The 23,345-nt window shown below is 38.6% G+C and overlaps 1 protein-coding gene across 5 annotated transcripts in view; it reads right to left on the reverse strand.

Annotated features, from left to right (window-relative positions):
* DOCK4 (dedicator of cytokinesis 4) overlaps positions 1-23,345 on the reverse strand; it is a 479,600-nt gene that overhangs the window by 341,091 nt on the left and 115,164 nt on the right. The gene's annotated exons all lie outside the window — the stretch shown is intronic.

Consider the following 23,345-nt stretch of genomic DNA (forward strand, 5'->3'; position numbering starts at 1 on the left):
TGACTATTGTTGGCAGTCGTGGTGGTGGAGGAGAAGGATGTGCCAAGATAGACATGGTTGGGGTCACAGCACAGATGAAGAGCACCCAATTCACTGGGGGGACACAAAAAAGACTTCCTGGAAAAGGAAGGTATCGCCGATTCAATGGACATGAACTTGGGAAAACTCCGGGAGATGGTGAGGGACAGGGAGGCCTGGTGTGCTGCAGTCCATGGGGCCACAAAGAGTCAGGCACAACTTGGCAACTGAACAATAAAAAAAGAAGTAGTCAAACAGACAGAGAAGAGGGAACATGAAAGATGTCAAACCGAAGATGGCATTTGCCCACAGGTTCATTTTACTCTGAAGGTTGGGAGAGGATGTAGCTGGATGGTCCACACTTGGGTGAATTTTTCTTTGAGCAGCAGCCTCTGCTTATCTTAGGCAGGAAAGTGCTTAGAGTTAAGCACTGAAGCAGAAGATGCTTCATTCTACAGAATTTCTTGCAAACAAATCAGTGTTTGGGGTTACATGACAGACAGAAACACAGTTTGTTCTACAAAGCTATTCTGCTTTCTAAAATAATAGCGTGGGTGATAATATGATTTTACCACAGCCCACAGTAGGACTCTCCTCCCAAAAATCTGACATTTTTATTCATGTCTGACACGGGCATCTTACACCATCTTTTTTTTCCCTCCTCTTCTTAACCATATTACTTAGTTCTCCTTCATTTTATCTTCCTCCCAACTAGCAGTTTTAAGTATTTTTGGATGAGGAACTTCTACCTTTTGTGTTAATATTTTCCACAACCCCTGCCTGGCAGAGTGTACTACACATGTGAGAAGGATCAATAAGTGCTAACTAAAAGAAGAATTTTTTTAACATCCTTATTAAGGATAGTTTGAAATTTCAATGACTCTACCAGATTTAAGTTATAAATCTTTATGGCTCCACCACCTGAAGGCAAGAACGCTTTTTTTAATTATAGTACTATTACTTCTCTAACTGGAATGAACTCAAGAATGATTCTATTTCAATAGGAATGTTATACAAACTGACAAAGTGTTACATTCTCAGAGCAGTCTTCAATCTTTGCAAAGGAATGCAAGTATAATCCTCTTAAATATTTTCTAACCTTTGAATTTATTATTATTCACAATTACCTGACAAATACTTACCTTCTTACTTGCATGTCCTTGCCCTTAGCATGGAAAATTAAAAGTACACTAGCTTTACAAAAATGTACCAGGAGCAATATTCAACACTGTTAGAAATAAAGCTGGAAGGAAACTGCCATCTGAGCCTTGTCAAAGAAAGAGGAGCCTTATTTGACATTTTCAGTTAAAAAGATTAGACTGATGAAACCCCAAATTACTCCTCTTTTTATATGTTTAAGATTTTAGCGGAATTTTCTTGACTCTCTTAAATTCATATGAAATACATACCCCTTCATCCTGCTGAACTCACTTTTCCAAAAACTGTTGGGAAAATTCATCTCTGAGTCATAACCTGCTAAATGACATAGAGACTGGGAACCCACAATACCTTCAGGTCTTTTTCTCAATGGCTCTAACCAAAGAGCTCCCATTTCCAGTTGGAAAGCTCTAATAAACCTTAACAGTTCTATGAACTCAGAAAGTACAAAGTGCTCACAGATTTACTATCTCTTTAGAAATTCTCCTGTGTTACAAAAGAAAGAAAGAAAAAAAGAAAGAAACTATCCATGACCAGATTATCAGCTTGCAAAATAAAATAACAGGCAGGCAGTCAACAATTTGCATTTCACTGAATCTCTACTGAACACCCCCGCAACCAAATACGGATGCTAGGCCCTTCTGATCCAGGTTCACTTATCAGAAACCTTAGCATCAGACATATCACGTGATTCAGTATGTTTCCAGACTTCGCCAACTTGGATTAAATATCAAGTATTACTAACCTTCCCAAACAGATAAGGAACAATGTTAATATCTCTGCACCAACGTGTATGAATATCGTATCAACAATTTAGATTAGGTTTTACTGTCAAATAAGTAGATGGAGATTTTACAGGGATTTGGGGATGACAGGTAAATGATACACTAGTAATACTCCTGTATCAAGGAGCTCATGGTCAGGTAAAGATGACAATAGTTATTTATCCCTTGAGTCAGTTAAAAGCCATTACCCATTAGCTCCAAGTTCACCCGTCTATGCTCTGTTCTGGGATGCTAGGTTCAGCAAACCCCATTTCTGCTTTGCCAGATGCTGGCTCCTCTGCCTTCCACAGGGACATCCTGGGAGACTAGAAGACCGGGGAGGGAGAAGGGACACACTTCTTTTGGTGGGTGGATGTTCCCACGTGACCTCCTGTCTGTTGGCAGTTCCTGTGATTATCATCCAGGCAACACTTCTTCCCCTGGGCAATGGCCAGTCCCTCCAGCAGCACTGGGATCCAGTTGGCTGGATTCCACACATCAGCAGAACAAGCCACAGCCAGAGATCTCAGCAGAAGCTAGCTCCACGCTGGATCCCAGCCCACAGGGACTCTCAAGCCAGGGCACCACCTTCACCTCAGGTCGATTTCAGTTCTGCTGTTGTTGCTGTTCAGTCACTCAGACATGTCCGACTCTTTGCGACACCATGGACTGTAGCACGCCAGGCTTCTCTGTCCCTCACCATCTCCCAAAGTTCGCCCAAGTTCATGTCCAGTGAATCGGTGATGCCATCCAACCATCTCATCCTCTGTTGGCCTCTTCTCCTTCTGTTTTCAGTCTTTCCCAGCTTCAAGGTCTCTTCCAATGAATGGGCTATGTGAAGTGAAGTGGCTCAGTCATGCCCGACTCTTAGCAACCCCATGGACTGCAGCCCACCAGGCTCCCCCATCCCTGGGATTCTCCAGGCAAGAACACTGGAGTTGGTTGCCATTTCCTTCTCCAATGCATGAAAGTGAAAAGTGAAAGTGAAGTCGCTCAGTGGTGTCCGACTCTTAGCGACCCCATGGACTGCAGCCTACCAGGCTCCTCCGTCCATGGGATTTTCCAGGCAAGAGTACTGGAGTGGGGTGCCATTGCCTTAGGGCCCTACAATTCAGTAGGGTCCTCCTTCAAGCTTCTAAGTTTCAGTAACCTAACCTCTTCTTGCCACCAGCCCCCCACCCCACCCAGCAGTTTCTCAGGTAACACGGTTATACAAGTTAACAATCCTTTATATTAAAGTATCTCTGTTCAGGTAATTAGTGTGGTTACTGTAGCTGATTGGACTCCTGCTGACATGCAACCCCCAGAGGTGCTATAATAAATCTGGAAATGCAGATTATGAAACAAAATATTCTAACAGTGGGGCCAGGGAAATAGTCTGAAGAGCTAATTGTTGAACTAGAACCTTACAAGACAAGAAGGAATTCACCCAGTAGAAAATGGGGGAAAGGACATTCTGATAGAACAGAAGCAATCACACAGCAAAGGCAGAGCCCTGCTCACAGAATTTTTGCAGGGGAGGGGAAGGAGGCAAAGGTGGAGAGAGACCTTTTGCTTGTGCTCAGAAATGTTTGCTGGAGACAACAGAGAGTTGTTGGAGACTCACATGCAGTTTCCTGCTGTTTGGCACAGCGCTGATGGTAGTGTAGAGGGCAGCTCGCAGGGGAATGCAGCAAGGAAGAGAACTCAGAGATCAGTTAGACAGCTTAATGCTAAGATAGTCTCTCCTCTAAAAATGCATATAATTTAGCAGGAAATTCAGACACAGCTCATTAAATGCTATAATTAAATATAACTAGATCCCAAATATTGAGCCATACTCATTGGCAGCAAACAATGGAATTTTAGTCCACTTCAAAAAGTGGTGTGACAACTTTAATTTCTGAACTAAAGATTTTCATCAAAAAGTACTTCCACATAGATCCAACCCCCCTCCTACATACACACAAAACCACGATGAAACTTGTGATTATGCAAATATTAGTGGGGCTAAACTTTGCCTTAATTAAGGAAGGAAGAGAGGGAGGGAAGGAGAATAGTTCCCTAGAAAAACAAACACATGGTATAATGGGAATAAATTCTTCCAGTCCAAAAGAAGCACCCAAATAAATGCAGTGACTACCGATCTCTTAATTTTCTTTGTACTCTTATAGCACTTACAATTTTAATACAATTATCATTGACTTGTTTCCTTGCATTATCTGTTATTTTATATTCTCTCAAATGGTAACCCACTCCAGTACTCTTGCCTGGAAAATCCCATGGACCGAGAAGCCTGGTAGGCTACAGGCCATGGGGTCACAAAGTGTGGGACACGACTGAGTGACTTCACTTTCACTTTCAAGTTAGATAATAAAGTTACTTTGTCAAGAGAAAGAATCACATGTGACATTTTTGCTATATTCTCCTAGAGTCTTTCACAGTGAATAAAAAGTCCTAAAGTACTTTTGTTGATATGTATACTAAAAATATTTTCAGATATAGGTTTAAAGAACTCTTTAACAAGTGGAATGTGAAATTATGTTTTTAGAATAATTCTCAGCAGTTTGAATAGTGTGATTTATTTACTTTTGCATTCCCTGAAAACAAGCATAACTTCTTGCTCATAGTAGGCATGCAATAAATATTTGCTGATTTGAGTTGTCTGAGAGTCAAGGGTCATTAAAATATTTTGAAATCTAATTCTTCATTAGTTTAGGATCTGGACAACCAGAGTTAACAACGACAAACTGGATTTGGCAAAAATAGTTAAAATTTTTGGAACTCATTTTCATATTAAATAGGTTATTTAAAAGAAAAAAACCAATAAGGAAAGCTTAGGACACATTGGCACACTCCCACAGATTATTTGATGATCAAAGACATCTGGCTTCTTTGATTATTTATGGAATTCCACTCTAAGTATCACTTGATAACTCCAAAATATGTTTTGCAATATTTGGACACTCTCCAGGCGGCTGGTTTAATTCACATTTCCCCAAACACTCATCCTATTAGGAAGCTTGATTATTATTTCTTTATGGTTACAATTAAGTCCTAAATTCTAAGCAAAGTGTGTTCAGAGTTTTATGAAATAAAAATAAATTTTTAAAATTTCATTTTTAATTTAAAATTGAAATTAAGCTTTGAGCCACTCAGTTTATCATTAAATCTCATTTTTCTGTGTATGATGTAGAGAAGAACTAACCTTTACATAGAATTTCACTTTTTCAGGAAAAAATACTACATTTAATCAAGATATAATTAAATACACTAGTTCTTAAAGATTGACAAGTACAAGTATTATTTCCAATAGCATACAACAAAACAGTATAGGTAGGAGATTCTTTTCTCCAAGAGATCTGTTAAACATAAACGTCAAGGTGATTATGTTAAGTAGACTACTTAGACATGTTTAATTTTATTCAATGTGATGCCAAATGAGAAAAAGGCAGAAAAAAGTCAATAGGACTAGGAAAGAGAAATTGAATGCCAACCAATATTCAACAGATGAGGTTAATGTCTGTCAGTAGTCAGAAGTTAGAAATTCAAAAACAGTATACTTTTCTGACCAAAGTAACCTTTGGAATAAATCTTTTCCTCATCCCCAACATGAATGATTACAGAGTAAATTAAATTATACAAAAAGGAAAATGCTACAAGTTAGCCAAATACCCTACTAGCCAAAAAAAATGCAACATATTTGGGCTCCCTATGAACATTCAGAACAAAAATGCAATAGTATTCACATCTACACAGTGGGAAAAATAAACCACATAAAAGGAAACCAAATTAGAACATGCTTTATTTTTCACTTCTTACAGTATAAAAATATTTTAGAAGTTCCCTGGCAGTCTAGTAGTTAGGACTCCACACTTCAAATACTAGGGACCCAGGTTCAATCCCTGGTTGGGAAACTAAGATCCCACAGGTTGTAGGGTACAGTCAAAAAGAAAAAAAAAAATTTTTTTAATGTTTGTAGAAGACAGCAAGTCTTTTTGATAATAATTGTGTACAAAACAGAAAATTATAAATTTTAAAGTACATGGTAGTGCTATGTACTTAAGAATGATGGAATAAGTATTTTGAAAAAGTCTTTCACTAATAAATCATTTATAAGCATTCTATAATGAGTTGCAGTACCATGTATTATGAAATCTTACTTTAAATCATGGTATGTAACAGATGGCCTTGGAAAGAGCACTGATCATTGATATACAGATATAGATATGGATTTCTATATATGTTGTTGTCGTGTTGTTCAGTCCCTAAGTGATGTCTGACTCTTTGCAATGCTGTGGACTGCAGCACACCAGGCTCCTCTGTTCTCCACTATCTCCTGGAGCTTGCTCAAATTCATGTTCACTGAGTTAGCTGTGCTATCTAAATATTTTTTAACATGCAGTTATTTGTCTAAAATATTATGGCAACATTTTATGCTGAATGTTGATACTAGAAAGCGTGAAGTAATATTTATAATTTTCTGTAAAGTCTTCTCAAATTCTTATAAAACACTATTCATTTTAATACTCTGGGGAAGTAAACACTATAATCAGTAAACTTGAAGGGTAAAGGGTAGCAAAGAAATGTCAAAGCAGTCCCAGAAGAAGAATAAACATCAATTATGCTGTGGTAACCCACTCCAGTGTTCTTGCCTGGAGAATCCCAGGGACGGGAGAGCCTGGTGGGCTGCCATCTGTGGGGTCGCACAGAGTCGGACATGACTAAAGCGACTTAGCAGCAGCAGGTATTCATGACAAGTACAAGGCAAAGTGAATAAAATTCTGACTACTTTATTTATTGAACATTTTCATAGATGCTACACTTTATTGATAAAGCTGGCAAAAATATAAAATTGTTCTCTACTAAATGGGTGTTGGTAGATGGATTAATTGAAAATATATACATTTATCAAATTCGTTTTAGAATTTTAGGGTTATCAGTGTATGAAAATAATTTTGTCTCCTTTTTAAATTAAGTGACATTTAACTGACACCTAAGTTAGAACTTTCCTTAAACAAAAAGTGCCTTTTATTTCACATTCTACCCTACTTTTCTCAATATATTCTGCCACCAGCTACAACTCACACCACTTGTTCAGTCACTCAGCCAAATCCAACTATTTTACAACCCCATGAACTATAGCCCATCAGGCTCCTCTATCCATGGAATTTCCCAGCAAGGATACTACAATGGGTTGCCATTTCCTTCTTCAGGGGATATTCCCTACCGAGGAATTGAACCCTTGTCTTCTTCATTGGCAGGCAGGTTCTTCACTGCTGAGCCACTAGGGAAGCCCATCTAATACCACTAGAGATGTCCTATTTCCTTATGTGAAACAGAAATAGCCTATAATCGCCCAGAAAAATACTTTTTCCTATTATTAACTCTCCAACACTTTGATTACTATGAGTAAAGTACTATGACTAACAGTTTCATTATTTTGTGAGAAATTTTACAGCTGCAAATAGAGCACAGAATGACATAGTGATTTCAGGATAGCATATCTGACTAGACCGGATTGATGGCTATTATGAAAGGAAAGTGATTTATTATGAGTTTGTGAGACTATAAGGGAGAAAAATTCTGTAACACAGCTCCAACCTTCTTCCCCAAAGACAATAGAGTCAAACAGAACAGAGACACTGATGTCACTCTATAGGATGTCTACATAAGCTGGCTGGAAAGACAGGCAGAGACTACAGGTGGTCTAGGTGAGGAAGAGCTCAGAGGAGCTCATGCATCTTACACGTCCTTTCCCTTGGAATCTGGGTCTCTGTTCTAAACACGTATCATTACTACCATTATGTATATTACAAAGGACTACACAAGATGGTATCAGGGGCTGCTCTGATGGCTCAGCAGTAAAGAATCTGCCTGCCAATGCAGGAGATACAGGTTCGATCCCCGATGCGGGAGGATCACACATGCTGCAGAACAAAGCCTGTGTGCACAAGCACCACAACTAGAGAGAAACCCCGGCTCGCCGACTAGAGAAAAGCCCACACAGCAATGAAGACCCCACACAGCCAAAAATAAATAAGTAAATAAAAAATTTAAAGATGATGTCAGGCAGGAAGAATGAGGTACAACAAAGTATTTCCTAACAATTATACAAATAAGTGTACAAACTGAAGGAGACTTGCCTTACTTGCATTTTGTGTAGATAGAGATCCTAGAAGTTTTACCTGACGAAAAGTTCAGTCTGAGGCAATGGTGTCATGTGGAAGTACATTTGCCACAAAAAAACAAACACTCTCCCATAATGCTTGGGCCACTATGTGAACTCCAGCATTCTGTACAGAGGCGATTAAAAACCCTGCTGTACTCTGCCTATAAGTTATATTACATGCAAACTAGACTTTAAAATTTTGGCCATAACATATTCAAGGGCACTGGCAAACTGCAGCAAGCCTAGAGCTGAGGAAGAACAGAAAGGAGTCTAGAGACATTGTCCTACAAGGTATGACAGAAGTAAATAAAAACTCAAAGACCATAAAAGAGAAAATAATTCAAGAATTGACAGAGAGATGTAGCCTTCATTAACATCTTTGTGCTTTAGTTACCAATCTGTAAGACAGAAATCACAAAAGCACCTATTTCACAAGGCTGTTGTAAAGATTAAATAAACTAAAACAAACACTAAAATAGTACCTTGTACATAATTCATCTCATTAATATAGTGCCATCATTAATAACATCATCTTCATTTTTTTCTATAACCTTCAGAGGGCAGAATTAGTAGCAATGGGGAAACATTAAAGGAAAACAAATATTGACTGGATATTAGCCATAAATCCTGCTTTGCTGTTTTGAGGATTCCATTCCATCTCTTCAATTTAATTTAATCAAGTTGCAGTCACTTCAGCTTTTTTTTTTTTTTTTAACTTTACATAATTGTATTAGTTTTGCCAAATATCAAAATGAATCCATCACAGGTATACATGTGCTCCCCATCCTGAACCCTCCTCCCTCCTCCCTCCCCATACCATCCCTCTGGGTCGTCCCAGTGCACCAGCCCCAAGCATCCAGTATCGTGCATTGAACCTGGACTGGCATCTCGTTTCATACAGGATATTTTACATGTTTCAATGCCATTTTCCAAAATCTTCGCACCCTCTCCCTCTCCCACAGAGTCCATAAGACTGTTCCATACATCAGCGTCACTTTTGCTGTCTCGTACACAGTGTTATTGTTATCATCTTTCTAAATTCCATATATATGCATTAGTATACTGTATTGGTGTTTTTCCTTCTGGCTTACTTCACTCTGTATAATAGGCTCCAGTTTCATCCACCTCATTAGAACTGATTCAAATGAATTCTTTTTAATGGCTGAGTAATATTCCATTGTGTATATGTACCACAGCTTTCTTATCCATTCATCTGCTGATGGACATCTAGGTTGCTTCCATGTCCTGGCTATTATAAACAGTGCTGCGATGAACATTGGGGTACACATGTCTCTTTCCCTTCTGGTTTCCTCAGTGTGTATGCCCAAGAGTGGGATTGCTGGATCATAAGGCAGTTCTATTTCCAGTTTTTTAAGGAATCTCCACACTGTTCTCCATAGTGACTGTACTAGTTTGCATTCCCACCAACAGTGTAAGAGGGTTCCCTTTCCTCCACACCCTCTCCAACATTTATTATTTGTAGGCTTTTGGATCGCAGCCATTCTGACTGGTGTGAAATGGTACCTCATAGTGGTCTTGATTTGCATTTCTCTGATAATGAGTGATGTTGAGCATCTTTTCATGTGTTTGTTAGCCATCTGTATGTCTTCTTTGGAGAAATGTCTATTTAGTTCTTTGGCCCATTTTTTGATTGGGTCATTTATTTTTCTGGAGTTGAGCTGGAGGAGTTGCTTGTATATTTTTGAGATTAGTTGTTTGTCATTTGCTTCATTTGCTATTATTTTCTCCCATTCTGAAGGCTGTCTTTTCACCTTGCTGATAGTTTCCTTTGATGTGCAGAAGCTTTTAAGGTTAATTAGGTCCCATTTGTTTATTTTTGCTTTTATTTCCGATATTCTGGGAGGTGGGTCATAGAGGATCCTGCTGTGATGTATGTCAGAGAGTGTTTTGCCTATGTTCTCCTCTAGGAGTTTTATAGTTTCTGGTCTTATGTTTAGATCTTTAATCCATTTTGAGTTTATTTTTGTGTATGGTATTAGAAAGTGTTCTAGTTTCATTCTTTTACAAGTGGTTGACCAGTTTTCCCAGCACCACTTATTAAAGAGATTGTTTTTAATCCATTGTATATTCTTGCCTCCTTTGTCAAAGATAAGGTGTCCATATGTGCGTGGATTTATCTCTGGGCTTTCTATTTTGTTCCACTGATCTATATTTCTGTCTTTGTGCCAGTACCATACTGTCTTGATAACTGTGGCTTTGTAGTAGAGCCTGAAGTCAGGTAGGTTGATTCCTCCAGTTCCATTCTTCTTTCTCAAGATCACTTTGGCTATTCGAGGTTTTTTGTATTTCCATACAAATTGTGAAATTATTTGTTCTAGCTCTGTGAAGAATACTGTTGGTAGCTTGATAGGGATTGCGTTGAATCTATAAATTGCTTTGGGTAGTATACTCATTTTCACTATATTGATTCTTCCAATCCATGAACATGGTATATTTCTCCATCTATTAGTGTCCTCTTTGATTTCTTTCACCAGTGTTTTATAGTTTTCTATATATAGGTCTTTAGTTTCTTTAGGTAGATATATTCCTAAGTATTTTATTCTTTCTGTTGCAATGGTGAATGGAATTGTTTCCTTAATTTCTCTTTCTGTTTTCTCATTATTAGTGTATAGGAATGCAAGGGATTTCTGTGTGTTGATTTTATATCCTGCAACTTTACTATAGTCATTGATTAGTTCTAGTAATTTTCTGGTGGAGTCTTTAGGGTTTTCTATGTAGAGGATCATATCATCTGCAAATAGTGAGAGGTTTACTTCTTCTTTTCCAATTTGGATTCCTTTTATTTCTTTTTCTGCTCTGATTGCTGTGGCCAAAACTTCCAAAACTATGTTGAATAGTAATGGTGAAAGTGGGCACCCTTGTCTTGTTCCTGACTTTAGGGGAAATGCTTTCAATTTTTCACCATTGAGGATAATGTTTGCTGTGGGTTTGTCATATATAGCTTTTATTATGTTGAGGTATGTTCCTTCTATTCCTGCTTTCTGGAGAGTTTTTATCATAAATGGATGTTGAATTTTGTCAAAGGCTTTCTCTGCATCTATTGAGATAATCATATGGTTTTTATTTTTCAATTTGTTAATGTGGTGTATTACATTGATTGATTTGCAGATATTGAAGAATAAATGCCTATGCCTCCTTGGTTACCTAAGTTAAACTTCTATCAGAAGAACTAAATTTAGAGAAATTGCTTCTGTAAACATTATTTACATTTCAAACAATACTCTAACATCTAGTAATTAAATATAGATCATTAAACATTTTTTAAAAGTTGGATTTGCATATAAAATACAGAGTGAAAGTCATTCAATCATGTCCAACTCTTTATGCCCCCAGGGACTATACAGTCCATGGAATTTGTCCAGCCAGAATACTGGAGTGGGTAAATGTTCCCTTCTCCAGGGGATCTTCCCAACCCAGGGATCAAACCCAGGTCTCCCACATTGCAGGCAGACTTTTTACCAGCTGAACCACAAGGGAAGCCCATAAAATACAGAATGCTCAAATAATTATGAATTTCATAAAAATGACAAATATGTTTTTAGTATAAGCTGCTGCTGCTGCTAAGTCGCTTCAGTCGTGTTCGACTCTGTGCAACCCCGTAGACGGCAGCCCACCAGGCTCCCCCGTCCCTGGGATTCTCCAGACAAGAATACTGGCGTGGGTTGCCATTTCCTTCTCCAATGCATGAAAGTGAAAAGTGAAAGTGAAATCGCTCAGTCAGCGATCCCATGGATTCAGCCTTCTAGGCTCCTCCATCCATGGGATTTTCCAGGCAAGAGTACTGGAGTGGGGTGCCATTGCCTTCTCCGTTTTAGTATAAGAAGATCCTGCAAATTCCATGAATACACTTTAGCTTAAAAAAAAATTAAATAAAAAATTTCATCATATACCTGAAATTAAAATTTAACTGGGTGACTTGTACATTTATTTGCTAAATCTGGCAAAGGTTTCAAAGGCTCAATGTTAACAAAACTCAGTCACTGAAAAAAAAATGTTTTTACCAAATTTTTTGAAGATCCTTTAACAATTTAGATGTTTTCTAACATGGATAGGGAAACATTATTTATTTATCACTTTGTGTTTAACACTATTTAAGAAAAGTTTCCTTCCTGACACATCCTTTAGTCATATCTCAGATTTCCGGTGCGAGCTGAAATTGCTCAAGAGGAGGGTAGGATCAGCCATCTACTTGTGGCAACTTGCAGGAACATCACTTCCCACTTGGCTATAGGAACACAGACATTATGGTTAATTTCTGTTTTCACCTCCGTTAGACAAAGATAACACATTTCCTCTGCTACAACCATATTTACATGAACAATGTACCCAAATATTTGAAAATGACCATTGTCAAAGAACACAGCTTCTATCATCTTCCTCAGGCTCTACCAATAGAGCAGTAACAGAAGTGCTGAGATGTGAAAGGGAGTGGGGTACTGTAAAAAGCCTACGAAAGAAGAAGCGAAACAGGAAGAAGGAAACCCAACTCAGAAGAATGCAAGTCCAGTGGATAATTCAAGGAAGCAGTGAGGTTTGGAGGAGCCGGGCAGAATGTGGGCAAGCTGTATTTATATGACTCAGTTTCGATTTGACTGCTGCTTCTCAGAGTTGTAGGGAACAAACTAGACAGTCCATACAAATTATTCTGCACACTACAAATCTTTAGGACATGCTGCTCATCATAGTCATGAATCAAGATGACTTGAACCCAGGGCTCAAAGTGAGGGTAGATGTCTAAGAAGTCTGAGAGGGAAAGTGCCCACAGAATTCCTGCAGAACAGACCAGGTAGACAAAGAACATGCAAGAATGACCTGCAGGTGGGACTCTTCCTGGTAGTTCCCTTGAAGGAAGCTATTATATCTTCATACATTCATGGTCTTTGATATTTATTTGTATCTATTTTATCAGCTCCCTCAAATGTTTTACAAATTGTAATAGGAAGAAAAAACAAAAGACAAAATCTTTGTAGCTCCAAATTCCTAACACAGTACTCCACACACAGCTGACGTTTAATACACGTCTATTAAATTAAACGATTAACAGTCGTTCCCTTTAGAGGACTAAGAAAGATGGTAACTAAACTTGAGACTCAAGAATGAAAAGAGGGAAAACTACGTGAAGTACCATAATTCAAAAGGTCAAGACCAAAGGAAGCGGATCACAGGTAATGGGGCACATGGCATGGTGCTCATCGGTGCATCCTCGAAGGGGGCATAGACTTGAGTTAGAGCCCTAGTCTGCTTCTTACTAGCTACGTGACAAACTGCTGATCCTCTCTGCACCTCCAAACCCTGGGTGCATCCAATGGATGTTGGAGGAATACTTACCAAAGAGTTGTGGGAATTAATGAGATTCCTACACATGTAGAGTCCTTAGCACAGTGTCCAGCATGGAATAAACCCACAATAAATGTTAAGAGAAATAGTAATAAAATATTTAAAAATGAAAAACTTTTTAAAAACCTTTGTCATGCCTGAGATGAGAGAAAATCTATGTCAAGAGAACCATGCCTTGTGGGATCCTGAATACATGATATTTTACCCTGAAATTCTCATAAATCATGATGTCAACGGTGGTTGTAACAGCCATCACTACATCCTCATCTGTGGATCTGGAAGAACCCTTGAGGTAGGGTTTGATTAATTCCACAGGAGAGTCATGGACAGAAGAATGGCTAGAAACAGGGGCAGTGGTTTCTGTGGTACAAAATCTACCTTAAAAAAAATTTTTTTTTTCTTATCTCTACCGAGGGATGACAAGATTGCAAATCCCTCGGCAGGCTGGGATTTCCCATCAAGTCCAGCATCAAAGTAGTTTATTACAAAATTCTTTTTTCTTCCTATAAGAAACTGAAAGGCCAAAGGAGAATGTATTGTTAAATTAAACCCTTAGCTAACATACACAGGGAGGCATTTGTGGAAGTGGCAACTCCACTTCCCTCTCCCACTTAGAATACTACTACATTTAAGGCTTTACACACACACACACACACACACACACACACACACACACACAAGTCAGAGAGGACTCAAAGGGAGAGAAAAATACTAGCCACCAACTAGTGAGACATTTCATATCACACATTACTATGATGTTGGCAGTGCTTTCCTTGTGCCTGAAAAATACACAATCTTGTAAACATGGTAAAATCCTACCCATGTGATTTAGTTAAAAATAAACCTTGAATTAAGAAAATATGATTTATTGTGGAACATATTTAAGTAAAAAATTCTATTACTTTTAATTCATTATGGAGATTGTGAATTTAAAGTACTTTCGGTCTGCTTTGTGAACAGATTAAGCACATTGAAAATTAGCACTAATTATAATTAGCACTGATCATACCTCCAAATACATGTTCTAATTTTTATAATGTACTTTTTTAAAGTAGGTTCAAAACATTAATTTTTTAAAAAATGCCTTTCTCCACTGATTGCACTAAGGTAAAGTAAATTTCAATGCATCTTAGGCAAAATAATTAGAAATCAGGAGAATTTTATACTAATAGGATTAAAATAGTTGAAAATAACTTTATTTGCTATTTGATTGCTACCACAATTCTTCAAGCTTTCATTTTGATCATCTCCACTGGCTATACTTACAAGCACCCAGAGACTAGGCAATTTGCCCCTGCTGTTCTGTGAGTTGGTTGAAAATATAAGATTAGAACCTGAAAGTCTAGAGTTACTAGTATAGTGCATGACCCAGTTACTATAACAAAATGAATTAACCTCTGTTTCCTAGCAGTTTACTTTTACATATTGAGTTAACCTCTTACTCCCAGAAGTCAAATTTCTGGCAACATCAGGGATTCTTTTTAGGACAAATTGTGTACAGAAAAGTAAAGGAAAAGTTTGTCAAGTACCCAAAACAGCCATGAAAATGCTTCACTTCCCAGGAGAAGGCCTGAAATCCTCATACAGAATTTATTTATCCTTACCTAAAAAGGTTTCTTAAAAGACTTGTTTATCTGTGGTTCAAAATAAGCAGGTTGAAAGTAGTACTGATGTCTGAGCAACTAAAGGTACAAATAATAATTGTACATAAAGTAAAGCCATGTTAGATAATCATATCAATGACTCTGGTTAGTATGATCAAATACATTGGTGTTTAGCAAACTCTTTCCTTTCCCACATTTATGAAAGAGGTATACTTCTCTGTGTTGCTGATGTTAGGTTCAGTATGTGACCTACTATGACCAATGGAATGGAATCAGATGGATACAAGAAGAGACTTGAAATGTGCTTGTACCCTTGGACTAGCTCTACTGTATCTCTTCCATCACTGTAAGAAAAGCTTTCCTTGGTGTGCTGCTGGACCCCATAACCAAGCCCAATCCACAGTGAGAATGCAAGGTCAGATGGGCTTGCAATATAACCTACTAGAAAAATCCCTAGCCAATTCCTCAGTATCTGGGGAAATGAGAATGAATGAAAATTATTTTAAGCCACTGAGTTGTGGGATTATTTGTTACACAGCAATAGCTGTCTGATGCAAACATAAAGAAAAGGTTAAGAGATGTTTCAACTGTCTCTGCTTAAGGCGGTTACATTTTTAGTAAAATTTTTATCAGGAGCTATTAAAGTATTTTTAAAGTTTAGCATTTGAAGAGAGTAACTTTCAACTGAATGGAAAATTCATTTATGTGAAAGCATCCCCAAGCCACTACTTAACAACATAATACATAGTTCTTATGAGTTGTGTGTCCAGAAAAAGAATACGAGCGCTTTCTTTAAATAAAGTCTGCTTAGCTTTGCTGAACTGTTGTCCTGGATCCAGAGTTATTATACTTCTATCTGAGATTTCACACTGATGGTAAGAAATAGTCACATGATGCTGTGGACTGAGTAAACAAATCAACCACACAGGAAACTTCAAGGCCTGCATAGTGAAAACGAAAGAAAACCCTTGCTTTCTCAAAAAATCCTGCTTCACATCTGCACAGCATGAAGTAAAAAATTGAGACGTAATGCCAGAATCCCATGGATATGACTTGCTGCCATTTTGATGTTACCAACCACTTGCTGGGCATTTCCTGTGCATGGCAGGCCTTTGTACTGGGTGTTTTACTGTTATTACTTCAAGTAAATCATACAGCCACTCTAAGAGGTCTGTATTATTACCATCAGCACTTTAGAGAACTGGAAAAACAGAAATGTAGAGTATGAATAACGTGACCAAGCTGTAGAGCCAGGAAGTGGTCAGGGGATTTGGAGCCAGTATGTCTTACTGCAGACCAGTGTCCTTACTCATACCCTGTTGTATGAGAAAACAGTTCCAGAACCTTCATTTTAACATCAGAACCTGCCATAGAAATCTTACCACAAAGCTACCTTCCAACCTTTCTCCTCAAAAAGAAGATCTAACACGGTGACATCTAGAGAAGTACTTGATAGCTCCCTCTCAACCCCCGAATGCCTACTTGTCATCAGATACTCAACATGCCCACAGAGTTATTTCTAGCACCCTTTAGAAATCAGTAAACAGGATGAGATTTGATCCATTCTTGATCAAAGATTGATAAGATTGTGTCAAAAAGACACAGGGGTCAAAGTGGCCTAAGACAGGGCAATTTGAGGAAAAAGAATAATGACTGCAGTAGATAACCAAGGTCTAAAAATGTATGAGTTCATAACAAAAAAAACAAAAATAAATAAATAAAAATGTATGAGTTCATAATAATACTTACAGGAAAGATTTCATTTCTCTTTACTACAGGTTGCAAGGATACAAATTTATTACCCTCCAAATTTATAAACATGGAAAAAGAATCAAGCATTTATCTTGTCTCTTTTGTGCAAACTGTAGTGTCAAGGTACTCAAACAGTAGATGAGGGGGAAATCCTTTTTATATGAGAATTCAGTCAATAAATGTAGAAGACATGACAGAATTAGAAAAATCAGCATTATCTAATTTCAAAGAGAAAGAATGGATCTAGGCAATGATTATCAATGGATACTACATTCATCCAATACATTGGCCACTTGATGCGAAGAGCTGACTCATTTGAAAAGACCCTGATGCTGGGAAAGATTGGGGGCAGGAGGAGAAGGGGACGACAGAGGATGAGATGGTTGAATGGCATCACCGACTCAATGGACATGAGTTTGGGTAAACTCCGGGAGTTGGTGATGGACAGGGAGGCCTGGTGTGCTGCAGTCCATGGGATCGCAAAGAGTCGGACATGACTGAGCGACTGAACTGAACTGAACATTCATCAGGTGAGAGGATAATGGGGAACTTTATAAAGGAATCAAGCTGACACCTCCTGATTGAGTAACCCTGAGTAAAGCCAATAAAGGAGGGACAGTCAGACAGCAAGTTCTTGTTGAAGGAAGGTAAAGGCACACAGCACCAATTATGAGATATTTTTCCCAAAGTAAACAAACAAGGCTGAATCTAATCACATCTCTAGGCCTAATATCCAATTTACAGCAAATACAGGTTGTAGAGGAACCAGTGAAAGATTAACACACCATGAGAAAGCCACCAGCTAAGTCCACAATATGGACATCTGAATCTACACATGAGCTCATTGTGAAATTATTTACTTCAGATCAGGACTTGAACCCATGTGCTGGGACTTGAACTCAGCCAAATGCTTGCTTGGGACTCTAACCAACGTGGCTGGGACTTGAGCCCAGTCAAAACCCATGGTCTTCCAATTGAGATCAAAGATCTGGTTTCAGAACCTAATGAAGCTCAGGTTCTTGATGTCTCATCGAGGAAATAATTCAGTGAGAGACAAAGTGATAGGTAAGAAGTGGCTTTATTCAGAGAGAAACATTCTCCACGGAGTATGGGCCATCACAGAGGGCTAGAGCAGTGGCCCTGAAATGTGGTGTGGTAAGTTTTTATTTTTATGGGCTGGGTAATTTCATAGGCTAATAAGTGGGAGGATTATTCCAACTATTTTGGGGAAAGAGTGAAGATTTCCAGGAATTGGGCCACTGCCCACTTTCTGGTCTTTTGAAGGTGCCTTGGAACTATCATTGTGTCTCTGGGTGTGTCATTTAGCTTGTTGATTGAGGATCAAAGTCTAGTTCAAGTTGACTTGTCTGCCACCTTGGACCCATTTGATTCTAATTGGCTTATGGTGTGTCCTTGAGTTATGTCACTCTTTCAAAGTGACATATGCCCTGCCCTCTTCCTTCCTGTTTCAATTTTGCCAATAAGTCAAAAGTAGGAGGGGGAAAAACCAGAATAGCTGGGAAAGAAGGACAATAATAAAACAAAAGACTTAAGAGACCAAATAATCACTTCAAAATGTAGACTCTGTTCAGATCCTGATTTGAGAGAGAGGTAAGGGAGGAAACTATAAAAGCATATCCCTTCTCAGGCAGCATTAGTGGTGAAGAACCCACCTGCCAATTCAGAGACATGAGAGACACAAGATCCCTGGGTTGGGAAGAATCCCTGGAGGAGGTACTCTTGCCTGGAGAATCCCATGGACAGAGGAGCCTGGCAGGCTACAGTCCATGGGGTTGCAGAGTCAGACATGCAAAAAAACTGAAAAAACTGAAAAAACTTAGCATGCACGCATAGGCTGACTCTTATATTAATCCTTGGTATTAATATTCATTCTAATAGGTATGATGAAATAATTACTTTTTAAAAAAACAATCCTCAAGACATACAGATGGCTAACAAACACATGAAAAGATGCTCAACATCACTCATTATCAGAGAAATGCAAATCAAAACCACTATGAGGTACCATTTCACACCAGTCAGAATGGCTGCGATCCAAAAGTCTACAAATAATAAATGCTGGAGAGGGTGTGGAGAAAAGGGAACCCTCTTACACTGTTGGTGGGAATGCAAACTAGTACAGCCACTATGGAGAACAGTGTGGAGATTCCTTAAAAAACTGGAAATAGAACTGCCTTATGATCCAGCAACCCCACTGCTGGGCATACACACTGAGGAAACCAGAAGGGAAAGAGACACGTGTACCCCAATGTTCATCACAGCACTGTTTATAATAGCCAAGACATGGAAGCAACCTAGATGCCCATCAGCAGATGAATGGATAAGAAAGCTGTGGTATATATACACAATGGAGTATTACTCAGCCATTAAAAAGAATACATTTGAATCAGTTCTAATGAGGTGGATGAAACTGGAGCCTATTATACAGAGTGAAGTAAGCCAGAAGGAAAAACATAAATACAGTATACTAACACATATATATGGAATTTAGAAAGATGGTAACAATAACCTGGTGTACGAGACAGCAAAAGAGACACTGATGTATAGAACAATCTTATGGACTCTGTGGGAGAGGGAGAGGGTGGGAAGATTTGGGAGAATGGCAATGAAACATGTAAAATATCATGTAGGAAACGAGTTGCCAGTCCAGGTTCGATGCACGATGCTGGATGCTTGGGGCTGGTGCACTGGGACGGCCCAGAGGGATGGTATGGGGAGGGAGGAGGGAGGAGGGTTCGGGATGGGGAACACATGTATACCTGAGGCAGATTCATTTTGATATTTGGCAAGACTAATACAATTATGTAAAGTTTAAAAATAAAATAAAATTAGAAAAAAAAAAAGGAAAAAAAATAAAATAAAATAAAAAAACAATCCTCAGTTAGAAGTATACACTGAAGACTTTTGAGGTAAAATGACATAATATCTAAGATTTGCCTTAGAGTACTCCAGAAACAGGAAAAATAAAAGGACATGATGTCATGTTATATAAGATGTAAGATTAGCAAACTGTAACTAATTCTTGAAGTTCAGAAAATGCATGAAGATATATTATACTACTACTTCAAATTGTTATGCTAAAATAATGCATAAAAGGAAAAAAAAACAACAACTAACACATGACAGCTAAAACTCTTTTAGTTCTAGGGACTGTCAGTCATGTTTCACTTAGTGTTTACTTGCCTCTCTGGTCTTATTCTTTATCTTCAAAATTATCAGTTTAGTTCAGTCACTCAGTCATGTCCAACTCTTTGCAACACCATGGACTGTAGCATACCAGGCTACCCATCCGTCACCAACTCCCAGAGCTTACTCAAACTCATGTCCATCAAGTCGGTGACGCCATCCAACCATCTCATCCTCTGTCATCCCCTTCTCCTCCTGCTTTCAATTTTTCCCAGCATCAGGGTCTATTCCAAGGAGTCAGTTCTTTGCATCATCAGCTTGCCAAAGTATTGGAGTTTCAGCTTCAACATCAGTCCTTCCAATGAATATTCAGGACTGATTTCCTTTATGATGGACTGGTTGGATCTCCTTGCAGTCCAAGGGACTCTCAAGAGTCTTCTCCAACACCACAGTTCAAAAGCATTAATTCTTCCGTGCTCAGCTTTCTTTATAGTTCAACTCTCACATCCATACATGACTACTGGAAAAACCACAGTTTCGACTAGACAGGCTTTGTTGGCAAAGGAATGTCTCTGCTTTTTAATATGCTGTCTAGTTTGGTCATAGCTTTTCTTCCAAGGAGCAGGCATCTTTTAATTTCATGGCTGCAGTCACCATCTGCAATGATTTTGGAGCCCCCAAAAATAAAGTCTCTCATTGTTTCCATTGTTTCCTCATCTATTTGCCATGAAGTGATGGGACTGGATGCCATGATCTAGGTTTTTTGAATGCTGACGTTTAGGCCAGCTTTTACACTCTCCTCTTTCACTTTCATCAAGAGGCTCATCAGTTCCTTTTCACTTTCTGCCATAAGGGTGGTGTCATCTGCATATCTGAGGCTATTGATATTTCTCCCAGCAATCTTGATTCCAGCTTGTGCTTCATCCAGCCTGGCATTTTGCATGATGTACTCTTGCTTGCTTGCTAAGTCACTTCAGTCATGTCCGATTCTGTGCAACCCCATGGACTGCAGCCTACCAGGCTCCTCCATCCATGGGATTTTCCAGGCAAGAGAACTAGAGTGGGCTGTCATTGCCTTTTCCACATATAAGTTAAATAAGCAGGGTGACAATGTACAGCCTTGATGTATTCCTTTCCCCATTTGAAACCATCTGTTGTTACATTTCCAGTTCTAACTGCTGCTTCTTGACCTGCATACAGATTTTGCAGGAGAAATTTTCAAAATTTTATATAAATTTTTATAATTATAAAAATTATAATTTTTATAATTTTCAAAAGTATAGTTTTGTATTAAATAACTAAGTTTGAGAGAAGTGTTTCCTAAAACAAGAGTCAGTGAAACAAAAATTAAAAAGAAATAGAACTGAGAGCATCAAAATTCATTCACTTAATAAATATTTGAGTCCCTTTTTGACTTCTCATGAGTCCAGGGGGAAATCTGTGGAAGAGACATAGGTTCCTCTTGTTAAAATAGTGGTTGCTAAAAATCTGGCAAATATCAGCTTCTCCCTTAGGGTCAGGAATAAGGATGTGGTAACAGATGCAATTTCCTAAATCAACTTTATAAAACTTAACTCCAGAGTCATATCAAACTGATTCTGACAGGGATTTATGCTGAGCCCAGGCCATTCTGCACCAGCTCATTAAATGTTAACTGTGAATTAAGTGTGTGCGAGCAACCTAAGAAGCTCAGTCATCTCTGACTCTTTGCGACTACACAGACTGTAGCCCACCAGGCTCTTCTATCCATAGGATTCTCCAGGCAAGAATACTGGAGTGGGTTGCCATTTCTTCCTCAAAGGGATCTTATTGACCTGGGGATCAAACCTGGATCTCCTGCATTGGTAGGTGGATTCTTTACCACTGCATCACCTGGGAAGTCCTTGAACAAAGCACATGCAGAGCTAAATAGTATCCAAAGACCAGAATGGGGATTTATCACAGTTCACATGGTCAGGAGTACCAGGGAGAGGAAAGCAAAAATGCTCAGGAAGACTGGAACATTCCACCATTACCACCACCGCCTCCACCCCCAGAGGAAAAAACAATTCAAGACAGACAGGATTTCAATGAGGAACACTGCATGCTAAACCCAGAGCAAGAAGGAAGAAGAGTCAGAAAAACAAAGAGGAAACTCTTCGGATTATCAGTTCTACATTTTGTAGTGCAGACAAGACAGCTGACCACACCAGGGCTGTGGTAAAGGATTCCATGTTTGACATTTCAAGATGCCAGTTTAGACCACTTTAGTCTCCAACATTAATCTCTCTTTTTCGATGGCAGAGTTCATTCGGTGTCCTACACTAAAGGATCATGTTAACTGCGGCAGGATAACCTCCTATTAACAGCACACATTTGGAGCCGAATGGCTTGAGACTGTATCCTAGCTTTGCCACCTAGTTGCTCTCTGACCTTAGAAAACTTCCTTAACCTCGCTAAGCCTGTTTCCTCATCTATAAAATGGAAATAACACTAGTACCTAGGGTGTGACATTTAAGGTCTGATTAAATAACATGTTTAAAGAGCTTACAATAAGTGCTTGTTATTATACAGTGTCTATGTAAAAGACACTCTAGATTTTGAAGATTTGATTCTTAAAAAAAAGAATGTAGAGTATCTAAATTTTTATGTGTTTACATATAGAAATAATATTTTGAACATATGGGGTTAAATAAAATAGTATCAGAATTAATTTCACTTTTATTTCTATCACTTTTTAAACTTTTTAGTGTAACTACTAAGACATTTAAAATAATATGTGTGACTGGCATTCTATTGGACAGGACTGCTCTAGAAGGTTGATCTTTGAAACCAGAGATCCATCATCTCTCCCCCTATCCAGAGCTGCAAATTAGGTTTACCTGAATTTAAGAATATCTGTGTATATACGGTCAATAACGTAATCTCCACACATTCCACAGTCCTGTAAAGAACAATGATCTTCCTTAGGTCTTTCTTCACCAAGAGAAGGCTCTGCCCATCTATAAGCCTTCGGCTGACAATGTACATGCTCCGGAGATCCGAAATGAATGGTGGTCCCTAACTGACACCTAGGATCTTTCCTGCACCTTCCGAAGGCATCAAGAGTTGAAAAGCATTAAGCCTATAAAGTCCATTTCATAAGCTTGTTATCTTTTTCTGAGTATCATCAGAGCAACCTAACCAGCCTTATCTCCCTACTCCCCATTTGCTTACATCAGCAAGCCGTTCTATCCTAGGTGGGATGCTCACAATGACTTACAGAAAAACCAAATCTGAGCACTCCGCAAACAAACTGCTAAAGCAGGGGTCCCCAACTTCCGGGATCTAATGCCTGATGATCTGAGGTGAAGCTGATGTAATAATAACAGAAATAAAGTGCACAATAAGTGGAAAGTGCTTGAATCATCCTGA

This window comes from Bos grunniens, chromosome 4 (assembly GCF_055505025.1).
Source record: "Bos grunniens cultivar Pamir isolate PY7600 chromosome 4, Bosgru_T2T1.0, whole genome shotgun sequence".
Lineage (NCBI taxonomy): Eukaryota > Metazoa > Chordata > Mammalia > Artiodactyla > Bovidae > Bos > Bos grunniens.